The sequence below is a fragment of the Zonotrichia leucophrys genome, chromosome 21 (assembly GCF_028769735.1).
Source record: "Zonotrichia leucophrys gambelii isolate GWCS_2022_RI chromosome 21, RI_Zleu_2.0, whole genome shotgun sequence".
Taxonomy (NCBI): domain Eukaryota; kingdom Metazoa; phylum Chordata; class Aves; order Passeriformes; family Passerellidae; genus Zonotrichia; species Zonotrichia leucophrys.
The window spans coordinates 338,084-344,589 of NC_088190.1; the positions used below are offsets into that span (position 1 = coordinate 338,084).

A 6,506-nucleotide genomic window follows, 5' to 3' on the forward strand; every position below is an offset into this window, starting at 1 on the left:
TTCCCATGCATTCCCAATGGTGCTCCCAATGACATTTCCATGGCATCCCTGTGGCATTCCCAATGACATTCCTGTGCTATTTCTTGTGCCATTCCCAATGATGTTTCCCGTGCCACTCCCAGTGTCACTCCCAGGGCCTTACCAGTGGCATTCCTGGGCCATTCCCAATGGCATCCTGGTGACATTCCCAGTGCCATCCCCATGTCCCAGGGCCACGCCGTTGCCGGGAAGTTTCCTGTTTCCTGTTCCCCCAGCTGCCAGCCGTGTGTTCCCACTAAAAGCGGGATTGTTCCCAGAGCTGGAGCAGCCCCTGGCTCCCGGATGTCAGCCGTGTGCTCCCATTAAAAGCGGGATTGTTCCCGGTCCTTGAAGCCTTCCTGGAGCTGCAGCAACCCCTGGCTCCCAGCTGTGGGCGTGTGTTCCCACTAAAAGCGGGATTGTTCCCCGGAGCTGCAGCAGCCCATGTTCCCCCAGATGTCAGCCGTGTGTTCCCACTAAAAGCGGGATTGTTCCCGATCCCGGGAGCTGCAGCAGCCCCTGGCTGCAGCTGTGTGCTGTGTGTGCCCCTGGAGCGGCTCCTCGGGCCGGGACAGCTCCGATCCCGGCTCTCCGTGACGGGACGGGATCCAGGGAATGGCTGGAGCTGTGCCAGGGAGAATGGCATGGGTTTGAGGGCATTCTCCCCCTGAGGGGGCTCCCCAGGGAGGGATTTTGGGGTGTGTGTGCAGGGACAGGGGTTGGATTGACCCCTGTGGATCCCTTCCCACCCCTGAGGGTGCCACAGCGCCCTGGGATGGAGACTCCAGGGTCTCCCCATCCTTCCCAACTCCCCCCACAGCAGGATCCGGGATTTCCAATTCCACAAAACCTCCCTGGGACGCTCCAAACCCCATCCCTCAAAACTCCAAAGGCCGAGGGAAGCATCAAAGCCTGGCGGAGGGAGGGCCGATTAAAGCTTTTCCAACACGGGCATGAATTCAATTCAATTCATTTCTCTCTCCATTTGTGTCCCCTGCCTTTGGAATCCCCCCCTGCACGTGCTGCAGCCATCTGCAGAGCACATGGAGCAGGGAATTCCGTGTGGATGCTCCCCAGGGAGGGCAGGGCAGGCCTGCGGAGCTCATGGAGCAGGGAATTCCACATGGATGCTCCCCAGGGGGCAGGGCAGGCCTGCTGAGCTCCCTGGAGCAGGGAATTCCACTGAATTCCAGCTGCCCGAGCTCTGCCAGGCTTTTGTTGGCTCCTGAGCAGATCCCAGCCTGAAATTGTGCCTGGCTCCCATCCCCAGCTCTGTTTGGCTCCTTCATCCCAGCTGTGTGTGGGCAAAAGGGTTGGAAGGGACCTTGAACACCCCTTGAACCTCCAGGGATGGGGAATCCATGGAATCACCTCTGCCAGGGCCTCCCCTCCCTCCCAGGGAAGAATTCCTTCCCAAAACCCACCTAAACCTCTCCTCTTTTAGTTCAAACCCCTTCCCCACGTCCTGCCTCCCCCAGCCCATGGAAAAAGGGGCTCCCTCTGGTTTTAGGCCACCTTTAAACACAAGGAGAGGCCCCAAAATCCCCCTGGAGCCCCCCCAGTTATCCCAGCCTGGTTGTGGGTGGGAACAGAGCTGGTCTGGCTCTGCTCCCCAACTCCAGACTGAGATTCCTCCTTCCCCATCTCCAAACCAGCCGATTCCCAGATCTCCCCACATCCGTGGGGCCCACAGTGGGATCAGCACGGGGTTAGGGCTGGGGAGATGTTTTAGGCTGATCATCCCTAAAAGAGCAGCCTGATGCAGGAACGTGCTCCCAATTTCCTGCTCCTTCTGCTCCACAGGATGTGGCTTTGCCAGCCCCCAGCGCGGCCCTGGAGGCAAATTCAGGGGGCACTGGGTGGCTGAGACCCCTCCTCATCCCTGAGAGGGAGCACAAATTCCAGCTGGGAAGGGTCCCACATTCCCCAAAGGTCCCCACATTCCCCAAAGGAGGGCAAGAGAAAAGCAGAGCACAAAAAAAAAAGGAAAAAAAAAATAGAGAAAATCATAAAATCATGGGGAAATTCAGCCCCAAAGGAGGGCAGGTGAAAAACAGTGTGCACAAAAAAAAAAAAAAATAGACAAAATCATTAAATCATGGGAAAATTCAGTTCCCACATTCCCCAAAGGATGGCAGGTGAAAAGCAGTGCACAAAAAAATAGAGAAAATAATAAAATAATGGGGAAATTGGGGTTGGAATGGATCTCAGAGATCTCCCACCCACCGCAGAGACACCTCGGGGGTGTCAGGCAGCAGCTGCTGCTCCTGCCCTTCATTCCCTGCCTTTCTCCGGGGATTTCTGCAGGAAATTCTCTCCACAGAGCCCCTGGGAGAAGCTCTTTCCTTTCCTCTTCACGCTCCAGCTGCCAAGGCCGGTGCCGAGCTCGTGGAGTGATGCCCCTGTGGAATAGAGGGAAGGTTCTCAGAGCAAGGCAAAAATGAACCAAAAATTAAATAGGACTTCCTTACCTCACTCGGCTTTGCTCTGACCCTGATTTGGCCTGGATTTCCTGGGATATTTCTGGGAACAGCTTAAACTCCAAATTTCATCCAGGGCACACCTCCTGCACCCCTCACTCAGTGGGGGCAGAGGCTTGTCTGGGGGGAAATTCAGGGTTATTTCCATCCTAGGAGGGAAATCCAGGGGTTATTCCCATCCTGGAGGAGAAATCCAGGGTTATTCCCATCCTAGGGCTGGAATCAAGCAGTTATTCCCATCCTAGGAGGGAAACCCAGGGGTTATAACCCTGGTTTGCAGCCTCAGACTGGGCTGGATGGGAATAACTCCATGATTTTCCTCCCTAGGACGGGAATAACTCCAGATTTCTCCCTCCAGAATGGGAATAACTCCATGATTTCCCTCCTGGCATGGGAATAACCCCTGGATTCCCCTCCTAGGATGGGAATAACTCCATTATTTCCCTCCTGGCATGGGAATAACTCCTGAATTTCCCTCCTAGGATGGGAATAACCCCTGGATTCCCCTCCTAGGATGGGAATAATTCCTGAATTCCCTCCTAGGATGGGAATAACTCCTTTATTTCCCACCTATGATGGGAATAACCCCTGAGCATCCTCAGCTCCCTCCTCCACCCCTCCTGTCCCCCCCTGGAGCACCGGGACCCGTCCCAAGGAGCGGGAGCAGCTCCGCCCGTGGCTCCCCGCACTCCCCGTCCCGCTTTTAATGAGATTAAACCGAATAAATTATGCAGGGCCCGCCCCCGGCAGCCCGCTAATTAGCATGGTTAATGAGGCCGTGACAATCAGCGCTGTCAGCCGGGCCCTCGGCCGTGCTGAAATGTCCCGGGGGCTTTTTGTCCCCGAATTGAGCCCCCTTTGTGCGGGCGGGAAAGGAAGGGGAGGCTCTGCTTTCCCTGGGGCCACCAAAGTGCCACCAAAGCGTGACAAAGTGCCACCAAAGCGCCACCAAAGCCCTTCCCCGACCCAGGGGTTCGCCCTGGGGTGACACAGAGCTCCTCTCGCTCGCGAAAATTCAATTTTCCCATGGAATTCCCAGCTCGGTGCGATCATCCCGAGGCGGTGGCACCGCTGTCCCCGCTGTCCCCAACGAGCGGCACGCCGGGAGCGGATGTGTTAAAGGTTTCTGGCTCAGCGGAGGGAAAAATCCCCACAAAGGAAGGTGTACAAACATTGTGGGAAGTCCATCGGCCCCTCACCACTCGCCGAGGGCCGGGGCCATTGAGGCGCGGAGAATTCCCCAGCGCGCTCTCATTGAGGCGGCGTCAATGGGAAACTTTTAATTGAGAGGCTCCTCATTCAGGGGTCATTCAGAGCCGGGGGCTCTCCGAGCTGGAATTAAAAAAATAAAAAAAGAAAATTAAAATAAACCCCCCCTCTGTTTCCTGCTCTGAATGGTGAGGGGGTTAATCCTGCCAGAAGGGAGAAGTGATTCCGGGTTTTAAAATTCATTTCTGGAATAACTAAAAAAAAAAAAAAAAACCAAACAAACAACAAAACAACAAAAAACCCAAAAACAAAAAAAAAAAAAAAAAAAAAAAAAAAAAAAAAAAACGGAACAGGGCAAAATAAAGGATGGGGCAGGGTGGAGCTCCAGGGATGGTTCCATTACTGGGAAAAAGCCTGGATGCCCTTCCTTCAGAGCAATTCCCACTTCTTGGGTTGGGTTTTTGTTTTTGTGTTTTTTTTTTTTTTTTTTTTTTTTTGTGGGGGAGGGGGGTTTAGGGGGTTGTGGGTTTTTTTTTTTTTGTTGGTTTTTTTTTTGTTTTTTTAAGAAGGAGAAGGAAACGGGATGCAAGGCCTTTCCCCCCCCTTCTGCTTTTTCCGAGAATCCCCTTCGGGACCCGCATCACCCTTTCCATGACCTCCCTCCCTCCCCTCGGCTGCCCCACAAGCTCCAGCTGAGTTAAACCCGAGCTTTGCTGAGCCACAAACCCACACAAGGCCGCGCTCTGGGGCGGGAGGCGAGGCGGCAACTCCAGAGCAGCGGAGAGAGAGAGACAGGGCAGGGACAGGGACAGGGACAGGGACAGGGACAGGGACAGGGGTGAGGGAGGGATTCCAGAGCCGCGGAGGGAAGGAGGCCGGGGCAGGGCCTGAGGCCGGGGCAGGGCCTGAGGCCGGGGCAGGCCCGCGCTCTCCGCGGCTCCCACGCTGCGGTTTCCAGGGAGACGCTCCCGGGCCCTCAGCCCTCTCCCGTCCCGCTGCGCCCCTGCCGGGCCCGGGGGCTGCTCCGCCCCTGTTCCCTCTGTTCCCCCTCCGTTCCCCCTCTGTTCCCAGCTGGCTGCAGCCCGGACCGGCCCCAGGCGGGCTTGGCACCATATGGAAAAGGGGAAAAAAATTAATAAATAGGAGCGGCGGTCGTGAGCCGTTTGGAGAGAGAGGATGGAGGAGCTGGGGTGGAATCCCGGCCTCCCACAGGAATGGTTTTTAAATTCTATCAGGATTTAATTTATAAATTTTTTACGGATTTTATTTGTACATTATTGTATAAATTTTACAAGAATTTTATTTGGAAATTATTTTATAAATTCTATTTTTAAAATTTTATAAAATTTATATTTTAAAAATAAATTTAATACCATTTTTATTTATAAATTATGTTTATATCTGTTTATTATAACAGATTTATTTATAAATTATCTTATAAATTTTATTTATAATTTTTATAAATTATGTTATAAATTTTATATGAATTTTATTTATAAATTATTTTATAAATTTATAAGAATTTTTAATAAGTTATTTTATAAATTATACCGTAATTTTATTCATAATTTATTTGCGGGACAGCCGCCACCATCCCGGGATTCCCAGCCCATGGCAAAGGTGAAAAAGGGATCCAACCCCCTGGAAAACACAGAAATGTTCCCAATTTCCACCTCCACAGTTGCTGGAGCCTCTCGTGCAGGCAGATCCAGGGCGCTGCATGGAAACACAGGAAGCCATCAAACGCATTAATTAAATGTTAATTAAGTGTAATTTACTGAGCTTTTCCCTCCCCAAGTGCCGCTGAGTTGGTTTGAAGGCCTGGGCGGGATTTTTTCAGATTCCTGAAAACAGGGGAGGCTCCAGAGGCTGTGGATGAGCCCTGAAATGAGAATTATGGATTGATTAATGAAGATTCCCAAATTTCCAGGTGACCCTGAGCTCTCCATCACAGACAGCTCAGGAATGCACCTGGAGAAGGGAATTCTTGGGAATTCCTGCTGCCCAAACCCCAAAAAGGGAATTTGGGGGGATCCCAAACCCACCCTGGGAGGGAACCACAGCTCCCAGCAGCTCCAGCTGGGCCATTCCCAGTGGGATTTGGGATTTGGGCCCTTCCCATCCCCACACCCCCCTGTACCCCAAAGCTCCACCCCCACCAATTTATGCACGAGGGCCCAATTAGCCCAGGCACGGCACCTGATGAGCCCCATGCAATTAATTCATGTCTGATTGCTTAATTAGGCCGCACTTGAGCACTCCTTAGGACCACCTTGGCATCACACCTGGGTGCCCAATTAATTTATGCATGGCCGCCCAATTAATTTATGCATGAACAGCCAATTAACATATGCATGAGCGCCCAATGACGTCATGCACGCGCGCCCAATTAATTAATGCATGAATGCCCGATTACATCACAGCTATTCCGTGCATGGGCGCCCAATTAATTTATGCATGGGCGCAGAATTAATTTATTGGTGTCGGCCAATTAATTTGTGCTTGAGAGCCCAATTAATTAATTAATTAATTGATGTGTGGGTCCCCAGTTGCGTCACACATTTATCTCAGTGCATGAGATAAAGAGCAGAGAATTCCCAATATTCTCCTTTTAGGGAGGAATTTCCAGGCCGGGCACAAAGGCCAAAGGGAGGAGAAGAAGGAGAAGGGACAGGGGATGGGGACAGGGAATAGGAACAGGGGATGGGGGAATGGGGACAGGAATGGGGACAGGAATGGGGACAGGAATGGGGACCGGGCCCATGAAATCCCACAGAGGGGGAGAAATGGATGGGAGGT

At 52.4% G+C, this 6,506-nt stretch overlaps 1 long non-coding RNA gene across 1 annotated transcript; it reads right to left on the bottom strand.

The window, feature by feature from the left end:
- Nucleotides 1-3,173: 3,173 nt before the first annotated feature.
- LOC135456696 (uncharacterized) lies at nt 3,174-6,268 on the bottom strand. The gene is made up of 3 exons (XR_010442595.1): nt 5,753-6,268; nt 5,381-5,589; nt 3,174-3,830 (listed from the first exon to the last, which is right to left on the bottom strand). It is a non-coding gene; the product is annotated as an uncharacterized LOC135456696 (long non-coding RNA).
- Between the last annotated feature and the right edge of the window lie 238 nt (nt 6,269-6,506).